Source organism: Lontra canadensis, unplaced genomic scaffold (genome assembly GCF_010015895.1).
Source record: "Lontra canadensis isolate GAN:19392208 unplaced genomic scaffold, GSC_riverotter_1.0 scaffold19, whole genome shotgun sequence".
In the NCBI taxonomy this organism is placed as follows: Eukaryota; Metazoa; Chordata; class Mammalia; order Carnivora; family Mustelidae; genus Lontra; species Lontra canadensis.
Window position 1 is genome coordinate 3,530,383 of NW_022631013.1, and position 25,062 is coordinate 3,555,444.

The 25,062-nt window shown below is 38.5% G+C and overlaps 1 pseudogene; it reads left to right on the top strand.

The window, feature by feature from the left end:
• Positions 1–582: 582 nt before the first annotated feature.
• The window catches only part of LOC116869556, a 92,550-nt pseudogene continuing 68,070 nt past the window's right edge, over positions 583–25,062 (top strand).

Below are 25,062 nucleotides of genomic sequence, written 5' to 3' on the forward strand. Positions count from 1 at the left end.
AGTTTAAATAGTTGGGGCAATTTAAAGTGAGGAAAGCATTTTTGATATTTAAGAAGTATTATAAAAACTAACTGGTTTTATAAAATGTTTTTATAAAAACAATTGTTTTTATGAAAACTAACTGGTTTTATAAAATGGTAATAAGATTCTTTTAAAGTGTAACATACCTTCGAAAGATGATGCTTATTTGAAATAAATAAATACAGAAGAATATAAAGACTATATAGGAGAAAGTACCTGAGATTACAACACCACATTAGCACTTTGATCTGTGCCATTCATTCATTCACTCTGCACATGTGCCAGGCACCATGCTAAATGTTAGGAGATATAATATTAAGCAGAAATAGACACAATCTACATTTATGTAGTTTGAAGTCTAATGATACAAGAGAGAGGATGGAAACTGATAGAAAGCTATCAGTTGGAATTTGGAGCCAAGTCACAGAGGTTTCATGGTAGAGTTTGAAGTGAAAATGGCATAAGCAACTTCAGTAACTTAGATGAGTAGAGAGAGAAAACATCCTGAAAATGAAGAATCTTCCTTGCACACCACACACACACACACACATCTGAACTCAAATGAGGCTCCTCCTGGAAGAAGAAACAAATATGCTGTCCCTGAGGGAAGCTTCAATCAGCAGGGTCTGGCCAGTAACCAACAGGGAAGCCCAGCTGCCTGGCCCACAGCAAAATACATCGGGCAGCAATCCACTCTCTGTGAGCAAATGCTCTAGACCATCTGTGAATTTAGGAAGAGGAGGCAAAAACAGCATCAGCTCAGCCAAAAGCAAGAGCATCCAAAAACGAAAGTGCAACCAAATCTGTGCAAAAGGACATTTCATCAGGGATCCAGCTTTTTCGTTCCAGGCTGACCTACAGGTCAGTTCAGTTTAAATAAACAAACATTTGTTGAGCCACTCCATGTGCCACAGACAATAAGAGAGGCTGATAATACAGAGATAATAAGGAGGACTGCTTGCCCTCCAGGAGCCCACCGTCTAGTGGAAGAGACAGATGTGTATGAAGAGTGCTCTGCAAATAGCACGACTTTGTCCAAATGGAGAGATTTCGTGACTTTTCCCAAAGCAGGTTTCTCAAATGGAACTGTGTGTACAGACTACTTGAGAACTGTCCATGTGCAGACTGTCATTCTGTGCATCGGGGGTGGGGGCTGAGATTCCACATTTCTAACACATTTCCACATGAAGTGGAAGCTGCTGGTCTGAGGACCATACCCTGAATATCAAGGTCAGAGAAGAGCCCCATGCCTGACTGTCTCACAATTAAACCAAGAATCTGGGAAAGGGTACTTTATTGAGGGTGAGCTAGCAAAGACAGCAGATGGGAGCCAGAGATCTGTGGGGACACTCAGAGAAGTTGCCTCTTAGTAGGGCAGAGAGCATGAAGCTGAAAGGGTCTACACAGGTTGGCAGGAACCTGGTCTGTGTAAGAACTTGAATTTTATTCTACAGGTAGGTCAAAGATGCATAAATAAGCTTTGAGTACTTAGTCACTTGAGAGCTTGTTTATGATCCAGGTTCCCAGGCTCTGTCCCTACTAGATTCTAATTCTAAAACCTTTGCTACGGTAACCAGAATTTTGCACAATACCTCCCCCCCAGTGATTTTTAAGCAGATGATTAGCAGACCATTCTTTGAAAAATATGGCACAGATGCTGGGCAGGACTGAGGAGTTTTTCTAGAGAAATGAGATTTGTCTTTGGGAAACCCACTGTGGAGCTATTGGTTTGAAGTGGAAAAGTCTGGAACTGTGCAAACTAGTTAGGAGTCTGTTAAGATAATTCAATCAAATGATGAGACAAGTCTGGAACAGAGCATTCAGGGGAGAGGACAGAATTGAAAAAAATGTGTAGGGTGGAAATGTCAGGACTTTTCAGCCGATTAGGAGTAAGGAGTGAGGAAGTTAGGGGAACCTCTGTGACTTCCAGCTTTCTGGCCTTGGTGAAGCCAACAACTGAAACAGAGAAAAAATATATATAAAGAATTGTTTGACAAGGGTGATAAATTTCTGAATGAGGTAGCTAGCTTTTAGGCTTCAGAGGGCCAACCCAGAGGACATGAGCAGCAAGCGGGCAGTGGGCCATAAGATGGGAGCTCAGGAGAGAAATTGGGGATGGAGATTTCATGCAGAGGAAGAAATACAGCAGCCCTAATGTCACCTGCCTCTTGCATCCCTCATGATGAAGGCTAATGTCTACAAAGACACTGGTAAAATTTAATGCTCTTAGCACTACACTTCAGTCCCTTTGGAAAGAAAACTTCTATTTATTATCAGCCACAAACAGCCTAGAGGAAATTAGAATGAAAGTTTTAATAGAAACCACTGAAGGGAGACCTCTGGGAACCCATGGATAGAAGAGAGGCTACATTACAAAGGAATCACCATTTGAGGCAACATCTTCTCATGCAAAGGTCAGGCAGTTAGCAGTGAATGGTTGCAGAGTACTGGCCAGTGTGTGATTCACCCTAAAAAAAAATCTTATTGTAAAATTGAAGATTGGGAAAGAGATGGGAAGGTATGCATAATGATCATCAGGCAGAAATGAATCCACATAAGCTACACAAGCTCTGTGCCAGTACAATCACTTATTTAATTAAGCTAACGTAGAGTAACTGATTCAAACACCACCCACTGCCATCAATCAATCATGGATTTTGGTTGAGCAGATAATATTTTCAATAATGAATTTCATCCTTCTTCTCAAAGTGAAATTCATCATATTGTTCAACTTCAGGAGAAGGCAGAGGTTGTACCTACTATAATTCAACTTTTGGTGTGCCTGAAGAATTACTTTTCTATTTTTGGGATATAGTCATCTCGCAGAATATTCTGCTTTGATAGGCAGAGAAAAAAACAGTTTTAAACAACAGGGAGGTGATTTCTCACTTGCCTTCTTTAGTCTGCCAAAAAAGCTGAAGTCGAGGAGTTTCGGTACCCTCAAATCCTGCCCAACACTGGGCAAGCATTATGTACCCCAATCTACACACATATGCTAGAATGGAATGATGTTAAAAATGGCGTCAAATAACTTCAGAAAAATACAAAGGATATTACTTCAGTTAAAAAAGTAAAATATGTGCGTGTGTATGTGTCTACAGACCACCTAAACCGAAATGTTTGTGTTATGCTAAAAATGTAACAAAAATGTGTATGATACTAAAATGATATAAAAGAAGATTTCACAGTGATGGGATTATAAGGTTTGGGGGGTTTTCTTCTTTCCTTGTTTTTTCCAGTTTGCTTCTCTTTTTTCTGAAATAAGCAAATGTCAATTTTATAATAAAATATAAAAGATTACACACAAAATAATTTGGCCTTCCTGGCCATATTTATTTCCCCTACGGTCCTGTTCTGGGTAAGTTCTCTGAAGGCTTAGACACTGGGGGGACAAGGGGCGATCAGCAGAGAAGGGTCACAGAAAACAACCAGACCTAAGAGCTGGGTAAACACAAGAGGCAGGAAGGCCCAAAGCAGATGAAACAACCTAGTTATCACCGTCCTCCTCGATGAGCCCTTCAAATAGCTCCTCATGACCTTCATATGATAAGAATTTCAGGTCGCTCTGATGGCTCAAACCAGCTTTTTTGTTATTATATTTATAACAAAATCAATACCACGTAGACATCTCTGTTTAAGCTATTTTTCATAAAAGGTAATGTGGTGTATTATGCTATATATACACGATATGCTATATATATAATTATACAAGTATAATTATATATATTATATAACTTAACCATAAAAAAGAAAAAACTCTTGCCACTTGCAACAACATAGATGAACCTTGAGGGCATTATGCTAAGTAAAATAAATTGGACAGAAAAAGGCGAATCCTATACGATCCCACTAATATGTGGAATATAAAAAAAATGAACTCCTAGAAACAGAAAGCAGACTAGTGTTCACCAGAGGTGAAAGGTGGGAGAAATGGCTAGAAGTGATCAAAATGTACAAAATTCCAGTTATAAGGTGAGTAAGTTCTTAGTGTACATTATGGTGACTCTAGTTAACAATACTATGCTATACTTGAAAGTTGCTAAGAGAGTGAATCTTAAATATTCTCACCATAAAAAAAAGTTAACTATCTGAGGTGATGAATTGTGGATACACTACCTTACTATGGTAATCATTCTGTAATACATACATATATCAAATCATCACATTGTACACCTTAAATTTACATAATATTATATGTCAATTATATCTCAATAAAGCTAGGGAAGAAAGATAAAACATGTAAACCTTTTCCAGATACTGATATTTTAAACCTTTCCATTATAAACAGATTTAATTTTTGTCTTCTTTACATCAAAATGTGTCACTTCCACTGAGAAAAATGTGTAAATTAAATATTGATGATGATGTTCTTAAATCACTTTTTCCATTGTACAAAATGATATTCTGCTTAGGAATTTATGAAACAGTGATCCTTATAAGAATTTCAGAACCAATCTATCTTTAAGAACAATTCTATTTGGTATAGTTCTTGACAATTTGATTTGCATACTATATTCATGAAGCTTAATTACATTAGCATAATTGTAGTACTGGGCTTTAAAATATGTAATGTAACTTTGTCCCATTTAGATTTTCAGGGACTTTGTGTAGCATTTGAAAAACTTTCAATGACAAAAACAAAAATAATAAGCAGAGAGTCCTTTTCCAAGAGTCCAATCGAACTTGTAATATCACAAACAAAAGCAGAAAGTTAATAATACTTGACAGGGACCACCCTTTTCAGGAGGCAACCCAAATAATACTTCAGATTTCCTAATAGCTCAATGAAACAAGTCTGGATTCCTGCTGTTTTCTCCTTCTCTTTTCCACCTTCATCAAGCAATAAGCTTTATGCCTGAATATTAGAGCATCTGTTTTATGTAGAGAAGAAAAAAGGGTGAAAGGAAGTTCATGAAGAAAAAAGAGAGCATCAGAAATTATATAAAATGGAAAAGAAGAGGAAAGTCCAAAATGTGAAATCCATGAATACCTCTGTATGATAGATACTGAGAGAATAACGTAATAATGAACAGACCTATAACTCTCCTACCTACCATGTTTTCATGCATATACATATTTAATTTGCAAGGGTCTAGGCTAATCTTTCCTGCTTAAAACATTTTCAAAACTATGGTTTTAAAAAATGTTTCTTAAGACATATGACAAACCATGAGATACAGGCTTGTATGTGCCAGAAATTCAGTACAATTCAGAGCTACACAGACTACGAGAAATCAGCTCACCCTCTACTAAATGTGAGCACATGGAGGTCTGAGTGGTCAGTTACTCAAGACCAGCCAGGCAGAGGCTCAGAGATACTGATTCTGTTTTATAAGAATTTTGCCAGTGGTTTCATTTGTTAGCAGTAGCGCCAACTCAAATATCACCATTACATTCAAATAAAAAGTTTCCTGGCTCCTTTTTCATTGCAGCCTAACAGCAGCCCTGGGCCAGAGCCTGGATGAATCATAACACACCCATAATCTTTCATGGCTCTATGAAAGAACTTGGGTAATTTATAGTAATGGCTGATAACAACTAATATAACATACTATGTCATTTAATCCTCACAATCCTATGCGGTAGGCACTCTTATTATCCCCCACTGGCAAATAAGGCAATTGAGACAGACAGTTTGTGTGGCTTCCTGAAAGTCACTCAGCTATGTTAAGTGTACATTATTACAGTATTGGATTTGACATTTACAACTCTGATAACTCATTAATATTATTTCCATTTTAAGACTGGGAAATAGAACACCCAAGGAATCAAAATGTTACTGTAAGATGGCTTCAATAGTTGGGGGTAAAGCCAGACTTTGAACCAAGTTCTCTCTGGTATAGAATTTTTTATATGTTACACATTTTTATATGTTTATACATTCTTTATAGGTATTACCTCCATAAGTTATCCTTAAAGGAAATTAATTTTACAGGACATTTCTGGATGTTGCTTTGGCATGTTACCTCTCGAGTGTCTTCTACTGTTTCCTGGACATCTAAACATCCCATTGGGGGTGCAGGAAGTGGAGCAACACATTTATTAAGGCACCTCCCTGCCAATGATGCTCTGATACATATCATGCATGTGATCTCTTCAGGTCAGTACAGCTTGGGTGCCTTATCACAAAGAGGGGACCAGGACAGATTAGGTCTGGACCACAGCCCTGGGCCACACTGTCTGTTAACTGTTAGAGTTGCATGGCAAACTCCAGAAGACGTATAATTTTTGCCAAAGACCAGGTCACCCGTTGGTTAGTGAAGTACCAGAATCTCTCAACTAATGAGCTGAACATAGCTCTAGAGAATTCGAAGGGAGTAATCTTCATTTATCCAGATACACACGCAACTATTTTTGACAATGATGGCTATCAGTGAAGAGAAGGCTCTGGCCTGTGGACTGAATTTCAGCTTCTCTGCCGGTGAAAGGTTTTACAAGAAGGCATTACCCATCCACTGCAGTACAGAACGGGCTTCAGCTGAATGATGATGCAATGGGACATATGGGGGTGTACACTTAGAAGAAGGTAGATGCCAATAAGCCTAATTAATATGAATAAGGATAAGTATAAACCAGGATAACAGAAGGTGGAGCTTCATCAGCTGGGGCTAGAGGTAGTAAAATATTTCTCAAGTCCGCTTTAATCCTAGGAATTGGGGAATGACTGAGTGAAGAAAAAGGCATGTGACTGGGAATCCTGTGAACGTAATCCCACCTAGGTTAGAAACAGACACTCCCGCCTAGAGATTCTCAAATTTACAGATGCTCACTGGTGTTTCAGAGTGCAGGGAGGCATCCTCAGAGAGAGTATCAGCCGTATCATCAAGATGCAGATTTTGAAACTGAGAACAAGTATGACCAAGAACACAAATGAAGTTGTATTTCCTAGAGCAAGAACAGCCAAAGCGACTTCTGACCATGTGTGATCTATAACATTAGAAAATCAGCCATTTATATTGCATCTTCCGAGCAAGCAGCTGTAATTACCTCCATTTTACAAATGAGATAACTAAATTATGAAAAGGTAAAGAAGGCTGTTTCAGGGACGCAAGATAGCACAACTGGGAAAGGCAACTTAAATTTAAAGCAGGCAGGGATGAGAACCCCAAGATGGAACTAGAGAATTTTCTTCTAAACATGCAAATTTATTTCCTAGTTCCCTTTCTTTGGAACCTAATAACAGCCCTTGGCCACAGGAGCTACTGACTCCTTAGCATGACACATTCTGCCCTTCAGTGGATCCCAACGGGCTAGCAGGGACTGGCTTCTTAATCTCTGGCCAGCAATGGTCTAAGTGTTTTATAACCTGGGACAGAACCAGTTAAATGTTAATGTTAAACAAACATTCCTTTTTTCCTCCTCCTTAGGGGGCTTCTTTCAGTCAGCCAGGGATGGCTGAAGTGGCATGTGTCACTCCTGGGATGTAGCCAGGAGAAGCCCCTGCCAGTCCTCCTGCTTCTCTACTGGGTCTCTTACCTTGCTGTAGCAAAACAGAGGCCTCCTGTCCAGATGGCTGAGCTACAGGATTCAAGCAATCCGGGTGCTGAGCAGCTGCTTGGAGGTTAGCTGACCCGAAGGCCTACCCCAACCCGTAAGTGACTTCGTGTGAATGAGAAATCAACCTTTGTTGCATGAAGCCACAGAGCTCTTAGGTTGCTTCTCAGTGTCCTCTGACATCTCCTGACTGGTAACACATATCTGACTCATTTAATTTTCCTGATAGTCTCATGACTGTCAGATGAGGAAAAGGAGGCCCAGAGGAGTTGAAGGTCACCAAGCTAGGGCATGGTAAGGCCACATGCAAATTCACACGGGCTCACTCTGGAGATGGTGTTCTTACCCATTACACTCTCACTGATATTTACGGTCCCAAAGGATGTGCATACTGACATACTCTATTAAGGTTATTAACAGTCCATTTTGAGCCACACTTTTTTATATTCCAGTGTGTCAGGTTACTGATAACATGTCATGCCTTTGAGCCACTCTCATTAAAGTTAGAAATGGTGCTCTGCCTTGTTCCATCTTCCCTCAAGACTTTCTAACATGGCATACTTGGAAAATGATTGAGGCAACGATCGTATAAAAGGGCTGGTTTCAAAATTAGAAGGGTTCTAACTCTAACAAGCTGCAGATAGCGCTAACAAAACATGTTCAGTTGAGACAGAGAATGAGAATAGGAGCAAACACAATCAATTTTGATGAAAATACCCCATAGAGTAAAACGGGCAGGTAAAAACAAACCAGTGAAAGGACTGACTTCATTAGTAGAAAGTTCCTAATAGTAAATAATGATCTCTAGAGGAAATAAATGTGTTTTTTAATGAGAGAAGGATTTATCTTATGATGATTAAATGGTAAGCGAGAGATAAATGTATCTGGAAAGAGAACGAGGGCAAAGGTTGAGAGAGAGAGATCAGCTGCTTTTTGCCCAGCGGTCCATAATGGGGATGAGTACAGGAGACATAATTGATTATTAATATCTCTCAGCCTGGACGTAAGAGGAATTATGGCAAATTTATCTTTGGAGTTATTATAAAATAGACGATGATAAATATATCTACGTATGATGTGAAACAAAACAACAGATGAGGAAGAGAAAGTTAAACTGATTTCTTCCCTTTTTGTCCTAAGCACTTGGTGAAGGCGCTGCACATCTAGAAATGCATCATAAGGGGCACCGGGGTGGCTCAGAGGGTTAAAGCCTCTGCCTTCGGCTCCGGTCATGATCTCAGGGTCCTGGGATAGAGTCCCGCATCGGGCTCTGTGCTCAGCAGGGAGCCTGCCTCCTCCTCCTCTCTCTCTCTCTCTCTCTCTCTCTCTGCCTGCCTCTCTGCCTCCTTGATCTCTGTCAAATAAATAAATAAAATCTTTTAAAAAAATACATCATAAAAAATAAGATAAATTCAGATTTGAACTGCTAACGTTTACGGGGTGCTTTCTATGAACGAAGCATTTAGTTCATAAGGCATAATGCAAAGTTCACTAAGCAATGAAGCATTTGAGGCATTTTACCTGAATTGACTCATTTAATCCTCACAGTTCACATAGTACTATTATCCCATTTTCAGGAGAAGGAAATTAAGACACAGAAACTTCAGCAACTTCAGCAACTTGCCTAAAATCTCAAATGGAAGAAGTAGTAGAGGCAGGACTTAAACTCAGGGTTTGGCTCCACAGGCTGTACTGTCAACGACCTCTCTCCCAAATCGCCACTTGGCAAATAGGTGGTCATGAGTGAGGCCTCCTGTCATGGAAAGAGCACAAGCCTTGAAATCAGAAGAGTCAAGTTTCATTCCCATCCACCTCCACCACTTACCACCACCTACCAAGGTTGAGGCCAGGGGACAGATGTGTTATAATTTTAAGACATCCATGATTCGTGATCCCCATCCCTGTAAAGGGCTGTTGTCATGATCAAGTAAGCAAGAGAAAGATGTAGAAAATCCTTTGTAAAATGCTAAGTGCTTGATACATATGAGAAATTTAATCCAGGGTATAACAGCACCTAAATGAATGTTTAAAGATTGTAATTTCCTGGGAGTTCAGGTTTCCATTACCAAATGCCTCAGAGTGGCCGGCTTTTACAACAAAAATTTATTTTCTCTCAGTTCTGAAGGCTAGAAGTCTGAGACAAGGGTACCAGTGTGATTAGGTTTTGACAAGAGCTGTCTTCCTGGCTTGCAGATGGCCATCTTTTCCACTGGGTCCTAACATGACAGAGAGAAGGAGGAAGAGTAAGCCCTCTGGTGGCTGTTCTTATAAGGACACTAATGGCATCACCAGGGACCCAGGCTCCTGCCTTGTTCTAAACCTCATTATCTCCCAAAGGCTTCATCTCTAAATACCATTACACTGGAGGGAGGGGGAGTGTTTAAGACTTCAACATATGAATGGGGGGGGTGTTCAATCCAGTTCATTAGCAATGGGTAAAAAAACAAAGCCTTTCTTCTGTGTGTTTATATTGGATAGGGAATCTAGAAGACAGGGTGAATACAGGGCAAAAGGAAACCTGAAAATAGCTCTAAATGTTCGGTGAATCCATGATGTCACAGAGAAAAAGATGTATGATGGATCCGGTGTGCATTATGTGTTCAAAATGATTATAAAACGTTTTGAAAAAGAGGGCAGAACTCTTCTTTGCTGAAAAATTAAAAAAAAAAAACACACACAAAAAGAGAAGCTACATTTAATGAGGCATTTCACTGTAGTGGGTAAGAACAGGCTGGCAAACTCATCAGATCTAAGCTTTGATCTTGACTCTGCCATTCTGTGTTACCTTGGGCCAGGTCATTTAACATCCCTAAGTGTGGTATCCCTCTCTTCTATTGCTAGGGTTCCCTGCCCAGCAATCTACCACTGTTCTCGGGTCTTAGAACTGTTCTAGAAGAACGTACATTCTCCACTTCCAAAGTTAACACTTGTCCTCTTTTTTTTAATTTTTATTTATTTATTTGACAGCGACCACAAGTAGGCAGAGAAGCAGGCAGAGAGAGAGAGGAGGAAGCAGGCTCCCCGCTGAGCAGAGAGCCCAATGTGGGGCTCGATCCCAGGACCCTGGGATCATGACCTGAGCTGAAGGCAAAGGCTTTAACCCACTGAGCCACCCAGGTGCCCCAACACTTGTCCTCTTAATGCTGATTTTTTTAAACATTCATCTATCCAATTTCTGATTCAACATCTGTACCTGCAGGGTTTGTAGGAATCTCTATACAAATCCAACAGGGACTTCTTGATACCCAGTCTCACCCCTCTTACTCTCCATGAAAACTTCCAGCAATCTGATTTTTCTACTTGGTTAAGCAAGACGTTCTAAATCATTTTTGGCTCCTCTTTTCTTTGACATCCCATACTCCGTATCTTGGCAGCTTAGCCTTAAGAAACCATCTAGAATCCAACCACTTCTCACCATTTTCACCATATCCATTCTTATCCAAGCTTCCAACATCTCCCACATGGATTATTGCTCAACAGCCTTCTTGTGATTTCTCTTGTTCCCTCTCATGCCTCTAGTGTGGTTACCTGTGTCAGAAAAACATTTTAAATGCCTGTGTTAATGCAGGAGGATCCATTCAGTATAGCTTATTCTATTAACACATTTGTATATGGGCTAATACATTGAATAACTGATTTAAAACATATTTGCAACTCTTTCTAAGACTTGTCCAATAATTTAGAAGAATCTGATTATGCGCTGGAATTGAAGTGGCGAACAGGGGCACCTGGGAGGCTCAGTGGGTTAAGCCTCTGCCTTAGGCTCAGGTCATGATTTCAGGGTCCTGGGATCGAGCCCCACATCGGGCTCTCTGCTCAACAGGGAGCTTGCTTCTCCCTTCCCCTCTACCTGCCTCTCTGCCTACTTGTGATCTCTCTCTCTGTCAAATAAATGAATAAAATCTTTGAAGTGGTGAATAGAACAGGAAAGATTTTAAAAATGTGTGCATATACACACACATAAACACACATAATCTATGAAGAATACGAGACTGTGTCGAACAAGTTCCTAGGGAGCTTGGCTCATTAAGAAAGCGAAGTTGGGATTCTTCATGTAAGATATTTATTTACTAAAAGGCCAGAAATCAAGTTTATTTATCCAACTCCATACTGTTGGTGCGAAAGTCATGCACAAAGTACTTGTAGACTCCTGTTTGGGTCAGAGGCTTAGCCATGATGTGCTGAGGGAGGAGAGAGAACTGCATTCTGTGAAAGGAGGTTGAGAGTTCTCAGCCAAACACACGGTACTTTCATTACAGCTCCAGGACCAGCAGGGACAGAGTCAGAACCCTAAAGGCAGTTCCCAGTTGACAAACAGGTGATGCTCCAACGGTTCATTTGAAAACTGATTGTGTGGAACTCACAGCATTTTCTCCCATAAAAACAGTGTTACAAATGATGGTGGGGTGTGTCCCGTGGCCAACACATAAAAGCTTATTTGGCCCAAAATGAAGCTGAAACTCAGCACATTTGCAGCAGAAAAATAACTCTCTTGCACCTAGTAATGAAACAAAACAGAAAAACCTATAAACTTGAATAAAAAAATAACGGCTTATTTCTCTTGAGGGCTACTGCTTATAGAGGCACCGTTTTAATTAGAAGAGGATGAGGGAGTAGATGGAGATGTTGATGGAGAGTCTAAAACGGACTGCTGAGAACTCAGGAGGGTGGCTCTGGTTATTGTCTTATTTCACTTTGAAACATAAGGCATCGCTTCTCCTTGATACAGCTCTATTGGCGGGATTGCTTTTGTGTTTCTAAGCCATGACGTGCATTAAATTTTTAAATTCTCAAAATGAAGAATGGGAAACCAAGGAAGTAGGAAGTAAGAAAATGCTCATGCGGTAACCTCATGGAAATTAAAAGAAAGATGGTTGGAAGGATGGAGGTGTCTATGTGTGGGAAAATGGTCATCATGGAAAATTTGCTGAGAAGAAAAGGGCAGATGGTGTTGATATTCTGTACATGGACAGGACTAGCAGGGAACAGTGGAGGGGTGATCTTAGATCATATAATTCCATCACAAGTTAACTTTAGACTGTCTTGTAGCTATCTGGAACAACACAGGGAAGAGAAAGTGGGAAACAAGACAGAGAAGAAGATGTGTTTGATCAAACACTATTTATGTAGGAGTATGTTTATTGGGAGCTTGGAATTTATCATATTCTGAGTCTCATTCTTTTTTTTTTTTTTAAGATTTTATTTATTTATCTGACAGAGACAGTGAGATAGAAAACACAGGCAGGGGCAGTGGGAGAGGGAGAAGCAGGCTTCCCGCTGAGCAAAAAGCCAGATGCAGTGCTCGATCCCAGGATTCTGGGTTCATGACCAGGGCCAAAGGCAGAAGCTTAATGACTGAGCCACCCAGGTGCCCCTGAGTCTCATTCTTTTTAAACGTCTTTGTGATTATATAAAAACCTTATTTGCTAATAAAGCATTTGAACTTAAGCAGAATAATTAACTTGAGATTTTAATTACCTTTACACTTTTTTTTAACTCTACTGGTATGTGTTATCTAGCTATGACTGAAAGTGCCCCAAATCAGCTTTTTGTGGGATCCCCAAACTCTAACCACAACAGAATATGAAACCATTAGGACTGTTCAGTTACTTTAGATGTGCTGAGTAAAGCACTAGAAAGAACTTCCATTTCATTTTTGGCCGAATAATGTTTAAAAATTAATGCCTTCAAATTTTACTATTAATATAGTTTTGTCAGTGCTAAACATAGCTAAGAATCCTATCAGCTATACATTCAGAGGGACTGGACAGGGGCGTGCCACAAGAAAGAGTATCAATAGCAGTGCAGAATCTATAGCCAAACTGTCATGGTTCTGAGAGGGTTTCTTCACTTACCTCTTAACCTTTATATGCCTCAACTTTCCTACCTCCAAAAAGAGATTGATATGAGTCTTACATGAGTTGATCCATATGAGAAACTTCTATTACTGCCTGGAATGTAGCAAGCACTCAATAAATATTAGCTATTATAATTCCTATTAGGCAAACATTTTGATTAGTAGTTCCCATATCTGCCAGAAATTAGATTTTTAGTCTTGAGAATATTGGAATACATTTAATATTAAACTACATTAAGCATATATTGATTTTTTTCTTGTATATTTTAGAAGGCATCTAGGATATTAGAGCAGTTCAAAGTCATTTTCACTGACCAACAAATGTCAATTCTTATTACATTTTTTAAAGAATGCTTATTGTAGTATCATAAAACTTGCAAAAAGGTTAAGGTTCAAGTGTTTCAATTTAATTTGAAAGAGTGTTGCTAAGAGATGTTCTGCATACCACTTAAGATCACGTTCTCTGGGGAGGGGAGAAGTTACGATGGCAGAGCAGTAGGGGGACCCTAAACTTGTGTTATCCCTTGAATACTACTAGATCAACATCAAATCATTTTGAACAACCAGGAAATCAGTCTGAAGATTAAGAAAATGATCTACACAATTGGAGGGCGAGAACATGGCAGATACGAGGTTCAAAGCCATGAATTGAGGGAGAAAAGGCCATGGTGCTGGGAAGGGGACAGAGACATTTTTGTGGAGCAAAGTCAGGGAGAAAGGGAGAGAGTGGAGCACAGAATTCGCACAATACACCATGGAGAGGGGATTCCCTAGGTCGCACTGGGAGAAAGGGCTCCCCCTCCTGGAGTACCTTGGGAAGAGGGTATTCTGCCTCTCCAAGGACAAAGGGTCCAGCAGAAGTCACTGAGTGGCCATTCAGCAGCAGGGGCAGAGGCACCCACAGAGGGCAGATACCCTGGTCTCAACTTTTCGTTGTGCATCACAATAGAGCCCAGCCACCATGCACTAAGCACCCACTTTTCTGGGACAGAATGGAGCCAGGCATGCCACAAGGCTTTCCTCCAGAGGACTGAAGTGAATCCAAGCTTTGCCGAGCTCTTACAGATTTGGAGTTTTGAATCACAGCCCTGCCCCACAGATAAAACACAGGAGCACTGTGGCAACTGGCATGCTGACAGCTGGGCACAGACAGGTTGAAGGGGGGGGGATCTGATGAAAGCCTGGGACACAGGAAGGGAAACTGTTCGCTCTTCTGTGAGGGCCTCCTGAACAACACACTAAGAATCTCCGTCCCCAGTGTCAAGATGGTGGGGTGACACCATATTCTACCCCACTCCCGCCCCCACCCCAGCAGCATGCATGGACTTTGGAGAGAAACACAGCACCTCCGGTGGAAGCTGGAGTCACTTGCACCAAATCCTGCCTGGCTGCAAGGGCATCTTTATCAAGACAGGTCTCACTGTGAGCCGGCCCAGGGGGCCTGTCCCTCAGATGAGCAACACAGATGTAACATGGTTAGTGGCAAAACAAATACTAGCACTGGACTTACGGTTTCTCACTATCATTCACTCATTTATTCATTCCTTCATTCATTCATAAGCACACTATATGCCAGATATTTTCTTATGTTTTCACAATCTATTTAGGAAGACAGACAACATTAAAAAAATAATTGCAGCACAGTTTAATAAGTATAGTAAGTAAAAGGTACCTTGAGGACATAAGAGGATTGGACCATTTAATTTCTCTGATGGGACTCTGAAATCCTTTTACTATAGGCTACACAAAGATTCATTGTAAAGGGACTTTAAAGATATAAAGAAAACCTGGTTATGATTTTGTCCCATCAAAAAACATGTCTAAATGATGAAGTCAAGAAAGGCATTAAAGACAAACTAACATTTGAACCAGGTCTTAAAGAACAGCTAACAACTGGTTTAGCAGGTGAAGCATGAGCACATAGAATGAGAAGCAGAGAAAAATGCACATGTCCTGGAAGTATTTCACACTATAAGGTAGATGGTACTAGGGGAGAAGAGGCAGTAAAAGATTAAAAAGAAAGCCAGCAAAGACAAATTCACTGATGGTCTCTCTTTAGGGGACACTATCATTTCCTTCCTTCCAATTTGTGGGTGGTACACAAAACTGCAAGTGCTACTTTCTTGGAGGTATTAGACAGTATCTGTCCTTAACTAACCCTTGCTTAAAGCTTCATCTGACTGGACAGAAGAAAAGAGTATGAGACCCACTGGTCCTTATTGTCCTTTGGTGACCCACACTACCTCTTTCTCAACCTACCTAGAACACTGAGTGACTGTGTTCTGCTTTCTGATCTTGAAGTAACAGCCGGGAGCACAAAGCTTGGGAGTAGAGTTTCTCTGCTCAATAACTGAATGTTAGGGAGGTGTGGGGGGGGGGACGGGAGGGAGAAATACATATGAAGACCATTTTGATCAGAATTCCAAGCCATTTCCTTCAATACAGATTTTCTGGGGTGTGGTAGGGGGGAATAACTTACATATGGTATGTGAATTTTATGTCCGTTTCTCAGTTGGCTCTCAGTTGGTTCAAAATCCCCAGGGAATAGCATGACTGGTTCTGAAAATACCTTCAACAGCTTTATTAGCCATATCAAGCAAGTGTGGACATTTAGCATTCACAGGCGGGCAGCAATTGTAGGGGACTTTTATACAAGACACCGTTTTAGAATTTACAATAAAAAAATTCAACAGGCAACAGTTATTGACACATCTAACTCTTTCCAGGGAAAACCACATAAACTTTAAAAGAACTACATAGAATTGCCTGAACTTCATATGGATCACCAGAGGGCAAATGGAGCTATAAAGAAAGGTAAAATTATACTTTGAATTTACCTACAGTAAAAACGTTTCAAAGTACACTTGGGAAGTTGGGTATACTGCATTATGAGCACAATTTTGCTAGAAGGAAGAGGATTGGACCAGTTAATTTCTCTGATGGGACCCTGAAATCCTTTTACTATAGTCTACACAAGGATTCATTGTAAAGGGACTTTAAAGATATAAAGAAAACCTGGTGATAATTTTGTCCCATCAAAAAAGAGAAACTGAAAATCTTCCACTGGGCATCTTTGCTGAGGGCTGAAGACATTGCATGGTCTATTGTAGTATTAGTATTATTAATGGAATATACACTGGAAGAGACATTTTTCTTGTGAAAGAGATTTACAAATCTTATAGTCTGCTGGAAAAAGGATGTAAGTGTGCATTTTAAAGATCATAATTGAAAAAGAAACTACGCTATACTCCTTTAGAGAAGTAAAAGGATTACGCTGTATAATCTTCCATGAGTTCAATATATGTAGTTCAATCCAGAGGGACTCCTGTGGGGATTTAATTAACGATATTTTGTGGCTCCAATTAGAATGAGATTCTTAACCTTTCTAATGAGCTGACCTACCTTTATAGGGAAGAAAAATTATACCACAGGCATACTAAGTAATTAAATGTACATTAATGCTACTAAAAAATGTGAGCAACTTTTTCTTATTGGAAAATGCTCCAAAAGGTCAGTAGGTCTGATAAACTTTTCATCCTTAAACATAGTAAACAATTTCTTGACATGACAAACACATCCAGAATGCCTTGTTCTAGTAATACCAACACCCAGATATCATTCCCAAGGTGTGAGCCATTACTATGCCTCGAGTGAGACAGAAACTAGGCATTTATCATAAATTCCAATAAAGGAGTTCCAATTACTGTCTGCACTTAGGCCTGATGGAAAACTCTAAGAAGGGACAAATGGTTTTGTTTAAATGATGATCTATTCTTCCACTGGTACAAATTACCTAGTATATATACTTTGTCTGGGTTTAATTTATTTTTTTTAAGATTTTATTTATTCATTTGAGATGGACAGACATGAACAGAGAGAGAAGCAAACTCCCCACTGAGCAAGGAGCCTGATGTGGGGCTCGATTCCAAGACCTGGAGATCATGACCTGAGCTGAAGGAAGATGTTTAACCATCTGAGCCAGGCAGATACCCCTTAGTCTGGGTTTACAGACAACTGTTTTGCAAAGTGAAATGAGCCAGGTACAAAAGGACAAATACTATATGATTCCACTCATATGAGCCATTTAGAATACTTAAATGCATTGAGACAGAAAGCAGAATATTGGTTACCAGGGACTAAGGAGTGGGGTGGAGGGAGAATGGGGGATTGCTGGAGTGATACAGAGTTTCAGTTTGGGAAGATGATGTTCTGAAGATGGGTAGTGGTGATGGATGCACAACAATGTGAATGTGGTTCTGACCACAATACTGTGCACTTAAGAATGGTTAAAATTGTAACTTTTATGTTCTGTGTACTCTACCAAAATGTTTAAAGAAAGTGTTTTACCAGATCTTTAATTTAGAAGATGGGATACTTCCTCAAGCCATCTGAAGATTATTTTCCAAAGGTTCTACCCAACTGAGCCACCAAAACCAGGATACGGTGACTTCAACAGAGTCTGTCTTGTTTAAACCCCACTTTAGACTCATCGCCATATTTGTTTCCCATGTCTTTTATTTTTCTAAATTTGGATTGTATCTCCTTGAAGAAAACTTGTTGAGTTTATACATTGCTTTAGTTTCGGTATGCAATAGTGAACCAGTCAGTAAAAGGAAAAAAACACAAAACTGTTCCTATGAAGCTTACATTGTCTACATTTAGCAGCATGTTAATATTTATTTAAATACTCTGCGTTTCAGTGTTATAAAACAAGATCTCAGTCAAGTAAAAAAAGAAACAAAAGAATCAGCAGGATGCATGCTACTAAGTCACCTGAAGTCTTATCAAACCCAAATGGTTGGCATTAGCCCAAAACACTAAAGCTATGTAAATCTTTGAAAATTAAAACTTACTATCTTCCTTTTTCTGTGAATTTAAGAAAGGGACATATCAAAATGAACAATTAAATGGATAGTTAAAAATCAAAGAGATGTGGAAAGTAATCTTTGTGAGTGTGCCCTGGGAATATAGCATTAGAATTCTTCAGATGTTCCAGGACAACATATGTTGTAAGGATATTGTGAGAGACCACAGGTGGAATTCTGGCTTGGAAATCCTCCTATTATTCTTCTAAGATGGAGATAAAGGGATCAATTGTTTACCCCTTAATAAAATAAAACAAAACAAAACAAACCAACTTCGGGTGAACTTTATGTTTCTGAAATGCAAAAGGAAACAATACAAAGGATAAAGGAAAAAAAGCATGACCAAAGCAAATTACAATGGAAGAGTGTAAGAGCTGAGAACGAATTTTTTTTTTTAAGATTTTATCAAGTAGAGAGGAAGCAAGGAATATCCTGTTTTAAGGAGTAAAATTTTAAATTGATATTAAATGGGCAATTAAATTATGTTAAATATACATTGCTATTAAAATGGGATATTACAAGTAGGAACTCTGGAGGACAGGATCTGGTGGGGAACCCCTGAAGTCTAAAATACCTTTTCTTTCAGATTTCCTCCAATATATATAATCCACGGCCTTGAGTGTTATTTGCAAGGCTGTGCCAGGATGATTGTGACTCATGGTTAACACTCTGAAAAATATGCCCTGTTGTTAATCAGTGCACTCCTTGTGATCAGCTGACTGGTTTCCTTATAGTTACTGACTCCTTCCAACAGAGGAGTTGCTTTTTCAAAAAATTTTAAAATATTTTTCATAAATGTAAATATTACCTATATGTAGAATGTAATATATACATTGGGGGGAAGCAGGGGGATGAAGAAATCCGAATAGGATGAACTTGTACTATTCCTTCCCTGTGTCAATACTCCATCTCCCATCACTACCTACCCACATAAGCAATATACAACCTAATATGCCTCTTTTCCTGTTTTCCTCCATATTGATATAATCCTATAGATATATATGTATAAATAAATTTTTAAACATAGTTTTTATCATTATTTATTTTCACCAATTAGATCATAGTATGTAGACAGATATGCCTTATTTAAAACTCTTCATCATCTTTTAGAACTCAAATTCATTCTTTCTAAGGGCTGTGTAATATTCTGTGGAATGAACATTTTAAAATAATCTGCCCAAGTCACCATGATGTGTAGCTGGGTTCAGGAAGCATAATTATGGAAATATTCACTGATTAGGGGGAGTTTCTTTTATTGGCCATTACAGAACAATGCTACAATAAGTATCCCTGTAATGGCCTTACTAACTGGTACTTTCATCTCTATGGGATAAATTCCCAGCAGTGAATTTGATCAGTCAAAAGGTTTATGTAGTTTTATTTTAGTAAGTGCTATTAGATTACCTCCTAACAAGCCTTAACTCTCCACATTGCTTTCATCAATGTAGGAAAATACGTGGGTGAGTCTGAGTACTTTCAGTTATGCTATGGCAAATAACTACCCCAAAATTTTAGGGGCTAACACAAAAACCATTTATTTTTCATTCATGTAAAATCAGATGTGAATCCAGGCAATTCTCCAAGCCAGTTATTCTTTATGAAGTAATTCAAGCTTCTTAGCAAATTGAACTATCATCTCAACAATCATCTGGAAGCCTCAATCGTGTAAAGTCTCATCTACAATCATGATAGTAGGTGAAAGAGGAGAAAAAGCTAACTGCAATGACAATTGAGTCCTTTGATACAGAATTCACACTTACTCATATTGCCCATTCATTAGCAATATATAACTGCAAAAGGACAGAGTAGTGCAATCCTGTGTGTGTCCAGCAAGAGAGCAGACCGCAGGGGTGAGGGGTGGAGGGATGGACAAAAATTCATGAAGGGAAGTGGGAAATATAGTTTTCCAGTTAAGGAATGAGTAAGTCATGGGAATAAAAGGCACATCATAGTGAATATAGTCAATGATATTGTAGTAGCATTGTATGGTGACAGATGGTAGCTACACTAATGGTGAGCACAGCGTATTGCACCACAAGTTAAGTCACTATGTTGCACATATGAAACTAACGTAATACTGTGTCTCAACTGTTCTCAAATAATTTTTTTTTAAAGAGAAGATACTAGGTGTATCTGTTATAGCATCTTTTACTCTATATCCTCTCTCTATTAAGTACTTTAGATCTTTTAAACTTTTTTTTAAAAGATTTTTATTTATTTATTTGACAGACAGAGATCACAAGTAGGCAGAGAGGTAGGCAGGGAGAGAGAGGAAGGGAAGAGAAGGGAAGAGGAAGGGAAGCAGGCTCCCTGCTGAGCAGAGAGCCCAATGCGGGGCTCGGTCCCAGGACCCTGAGATCATGACCTGAGCCAAAGGCAGAGGCTTAACCCGCTGAGCCACCCAGGCGCCCTAGATCTTTTAAACTTTTGCATATCTAAGGGGTTTAAATGGTAACTTTGATAATGCACATTCCCTCAACCAATATGAATGGGAACATTTTTTCCATATGGTAACTGGCATTTTCAATTTTTTCTTTGAATTGTCTATTTTTATCTGCTCATTTTCTTGTCCTAACCTCTTTCTTATTTACTTTTTCTGTCAAAAAAAAAAAAAAAAACCAAAAACCAAAAAAACCCTAGAGTTACCCAAATAGATTTCTAAGTTGCCTCTACCTAGGCCAAGGGCTATAATATTTCTGTCCTTGTGTTTATGCTATTAATATTCCACAGACTTTCCTTCTTCTCTCTCTTCCACATCTAAGTCCCTTTCACTATTAAAGGACGAACAACAGGCCCATATCCTTTCTCAAACGTTTCCATGCTTACCAGACTTTTTTCCACAGATTTTCTTATCATTGTTTTGGTGATTAATCTACATGACCCTCACTTGCTCTTCATCATTTCCTAAACATCCCACTCCCTTTATAGAAATGGGGGTTTCCTACTTTTCCCAGTAAACACCCTTTCAAAACCAGTTTCCTTCTTTACGCTATGATAATTCCACTCTGTTTTGTTGAAGGAATGAAGGGTCAAAATATAGATTAAAGACATACAATCTAAGAGATTCAGCCAACGTAGGGTCCCTGGGACCTGAAGAATCATTTACTTAGTGTGTTTTGTTGTTGCCTATAATGTCTCCAGGATAAGTATCATTATAATCCTCATTGGAACACAAAGTTGGTCAAATACTTCTCAGATACCTGTTAGTCAAGTGAGCCACAGTGAATGGGCAACATGAGGGTACTTGAGGCTGAAGTGGGCCATTGGTACTTTCAGACAGCTACAGTGACCTCTTAGTAGTGTGTAAAACATTTAGAACCCATGTGGATGAAAATATCAATGTATCATCCAAGATACTTCACTTTCTACAAAGGAGCAACTTTGCTGTTAAAAAGCTACAGAGCAACACAGTGTCTATCCATTGTACTATGTTAAAATCAATCTGCCTGTAAAGCACTAAGAGAAAATTATAAGAAACCCACTTTGTAGATACGAATGATCAGGAAGGTAAGCTACAAACTTGCTGCCCTATGTATTAAACACTAAAATTATTATTTGAGACCCCTAGGACAGCTCGAGTATGTGTTTGCAACACTTCAATTGTTAAGAAAAGTGGGGATATATTAAACAACAATGAAAATCTTTAAAGTCCAATTCCTTTAAACAACTTGACTACTTTTTCTTCCTTGATAATAATTATTCTTGTGGTTTAATGATGGCTCATCACCTTTCTGAACATTGTAAGTGCTCTTTACACAAGGTCAGGAGTGGGAGAGGGTAGCAAGCTCACATCTGAAACCAAAACAAAGATTGAGTTTGGATGAAAAGATGGCTTTTAGAGCAAGTAACTTCAATTTGGATTATTCCATTTACGTGCTAGGAAACAGCTCACTGCAACGAAATCTGCATACAGACAACACGGGTTAAAAGTAAAATTACAGACTCACATCCAGTTGTGCCAATTTTTTGATGCTCTACTGGATTTTCAAAGAATATATATATATTCTTAAATCTCCAAATATGAGACTAAAATGGAATGAATGGATGGCTTGCCCATGAGTAATCAATAATCCGCCTTAGCTTGTGTTTCCGTGTTCTTGCTGGCCATGAGTGTTTGCAATATCTCTTATCACCAATTCCTTTAAAATAGGTCACTGCATTTTAGCATGTGAAAAACTAGAAGTTTCTTGCTCCATGGGCAAGAAGATGTCTGAATCAGTGTTGTAGTTTTGTATTCCTGTTCCTGCTAGACTGTGATTTTGGACAGTAAAAGGTGACTTGGTCTTCAATTTTAATGTGGCTCTGAACTTTTTAAGTCTTTGGTGTTTATTACATTCTTATTTACTATAAGTATATGATCTGACAAAAAATTGATCACACAAAATGTGCTAAAATTAAAGGAAGACAGAAACTCTGTTTCAGGTTTTAGGCTGTCTCTAAGATAGGCAAAGGATTGTGGGAGCTACCGGTAAAGTTTAACAACTACTTTAAATTTGATACATGGGCTGCATACTTATTTATTCTGATTGGAATTAAACTACCCATACTAGCTGGACAGTTCACTCAAAATAGTCAAAATTTCTGAGCTTAAGATTGTTATGCATAAAAACCTTACAGTAAGAAACAGCAAATTGAGTTTTGCATTTTTCTCAGTAGCTCCTCAAACTTTGAATGGATCAGAGTAATTCAAGAGGGAATTCCAAAATACAGATTCATGGGTCCCATGTGAAACCTGCTAGGTCACACTCTCTGGAGTACAGTCTAAAAGTTCTCATTTAAAAAGAACCTGCCCAGGAGATTGTGATGTAGTGTTGGTTTTGAGAATCATAGGAGAAGGCCTTAAATCTCTTATAGTTATAAATGTACTGTTAAAATATCTAAATAGAAATATTAAAAGGATCATCATATGCTATACTATCTGTTGTATTAAAATCTAAATCTTAAAATTACTTCTCCATACTTGTTTTGTTTTCCTACCAATGCAGATTGAATTCACTTGGAAATTTCCAGCTCTTCACTCCATTTTGCTGCCCAAGGCTCATAGTAAAAATCTATGTTCTGATTCTAGTAGGGTATGCTCCATGGACTGGGAGAATTGCCAGACAGTAAGAGGAAAAGGAATAGGTTGGAAGAAGAGTAAAAAAGGTGAAAGATCTTAAGTACATTGACTAAATGCACATTGCTATATCTTTTCTCCTGATTTTTCTCATTAGGATTTAGAAAAGTGTACGAGATATACAATTCTTAATTGTTTCAGGGGACATGAGGATCTGTAGAGAAACAAACTTTCTTGAGCTGGAAGGAATGTAGGGGTTATTTAGTTCAATAGCTATAAAATTCACCAGCCTCACACCCAGTGAATGGTGCCTGAAGCCAGACACAGCACTTTGTGCCCTGCATATGTTGAATGACTCGAGAGATTCTGGGAGGCAGCTCATAATGGAGAAGGGAAAAACTTGTCAGATTTAGACAGAACCTGAAGTTTTTATGTGTAATACAGAACACATCCTCAATTACTTAAACCCAGTAGCTTGGGCTACCCTTTCCTCTTTGTATACAACCTCCTCACACTGCTTTTCAGATCTCCTTTTCTCTGTTGAAGTTGTTATTAATATTCATTTTAATAGGATATTTTCTTCATTTGAAGATTAGTAACTTTAATAAAAGTTTTACAGCTACAAAAGGAAAATGAGAAGTAACTTGATTCAAAAAAGACTGCAAAAGGGGGGGAAGCAAATAATAGTTTTAAAAAGTAATAGACATCAATTATGGACGTAACATAAATTGTATCAGTCTATACAATACATATGAAAGAACTGGCTTGTCCCATAAAAAGACAGACTATCATGTGAATAGGTGAAATTTAAAAGAAAACTCAGTCTTACCTTATTTAAAAAGACATTTTAAAGAAATGTGAAATAGAAAGGTTGAAAGTAAGGAGACAGGCAAATGCAAAGCAAAAGGGAGAGAGAGAGAAATCAAAAGTGACAATACTTTTATCAACAACATTAGAATTTTTGGTTAAAAATACTAAATGGAATAAAAAGATTATAAGAAAGAAAAAGCATAAATAATAAAAAAGGTATGTGAAGACAAATTCTTAAGCATCACACAATGTATCTAAATGCATAAATAAAAATTATTGGGTAAAAAAAAGAAAAAAATTATTGGGTGCACAAGGAGAATGTGGTAAAAATTTAAGTTAAAATGTAATATTTTAATATAACTTTCTAATATTCTAATAACTGGACAGATTAGCAAAAAAAACAACAACAAATGGCATAGGAATTTAATGATGTCAGTACATTTGATATGGATTCATAGAAATATCTCTATGTTCATTGGCCAGAGACTATATATTTTCATTATGTTCATGGAATGTTTACAAAAAGTAATCACATACTTAGTTACAAAGAACCTTGATATATTATAAAAATTGAGATTTTGTAGGTTACATCTTCTGATCATAGCCCTACTGAAATAGAAATGAAAAGTAACAAATGACTGCATTTAAGTGAATACTTAAAATTGAATTCTAGACCTTAGATAACTCAATAAAAAATAAATTCAAAAGCAAAATTAGTATTTAGAAATTAAGGACACTGGGACTAATTTCCACCACAACCCTATAGGTCACAGTGAAAGCATTAATTAGAAGAAAATGTGAAGCCTTGAGTACCTTACCCGTTCCAGAAGAAAGTTAAATAAAAGCAGTAGCATCAGCAAGATGGTAGAGTAGAAGTCCCAGCCCTCATTCCTCCATGGAAGCAATGATTTCACAACACATGGACCAAAATAACTTTATGCAATTTACCTACTTGAATG